General features: G+C 33.7%; 1 protein-coding gene across 2 annotated transcripts in view; it reads left to right on the plus strand.

Annotated features, from left to right (window-relative positions):
- Positions 1-909, plus strand: part of BSCL2 (BSCL2 lipid droplet biogenesis associated, seipin) — a 77,971-nt gene that overhangs the window by 71,417 nt on the left and 5,645 nt on the right. The window lies entirely within an intron of this gene.

The raw sequence follows: 909 nt of genomic DNA on the forward strand, positions 1-909 counted from the left end.
AATCCCAACTTATGACCAGTAATCATATCAGATTTGCTCTGTAAAGCAGTGTTCAATACCTGTAGCAGTCAGTCATTTTATATTTTCAAATAGTGCATCAAAAACCAGTCAGATGCTGATGTGGCAGAGGTGCCAGTGGTATCATGTGGCGATATTAACAGATTAGTCACTGTGGTTAAAGTGATGAGCAATCAAATTTTATTTGATGCCCCAAAAAGACCTGTTTTGTGTCAAACCTTTTGTGGAGGTCTGCTAATTGCATATCACTGCTCTACAGTATGATATAAAAAAAATAAAAAATAAAAATTCGGGTTTACATCCACTTTAAAGTTTTCTGTCCTGGGCTATCTCTGCATCCTCGTGTCTTTGTTCTGTTCCAAAAGCTGGGACCAGTGGGGAAAAACTTTTTGAAATGATGTGATCACACAAAGAATATTTCATTTATTTTTATTTTTTTCCATACACTATTTTTCATCAAAACTGTTCTTATACTTTAGGTATGACCTGTTTGCACAGGTAAATGTAATTGTGACTCCGTGGAAAAAAATTCCCTATCTTGTGATTTTGGTGCTTTATATAATGATTCATTAATGAATAATGATTTGTATGCTCAACCAAATTTCTGCAATTATGTAATAGGGGTGTTTAGGGCAAGTATTAACAATACGTTTGGTACATAAATGGGATGCATATGTACAGTTCTTATAACTACCCCCTACTTTTATGCTCCATATAAAATATAATTTGAACAGTTCGGGGGGCAACATTGCCCAGTTTTTATTGGTGGTAACCTGTATAGTAAATACATCACTCGGCATCATCATTTATGAATCTGTGGTCAACAGAACTCATTGAGAAATGAATAAGACTAAAAAAAAAAAAAAAAAATTTTTTTCTTTCCCTGTTTTT

Source organism: Aquarana catesbeiana, linkage group LG11, assembly GCF_042186555.1.
Source record: "Aquarana catesbeiana isolate 2022-GZ linkage group LG11, ASM4218655v1, whole genome shotgun sequence".
Taxonomy (NCBI): domain Eukaryota; kingdom Metazoa; phylum Chordata; class Amphibia; order Anura; family Ranidae; genus Aquarana; species Aquarana catesbeiana.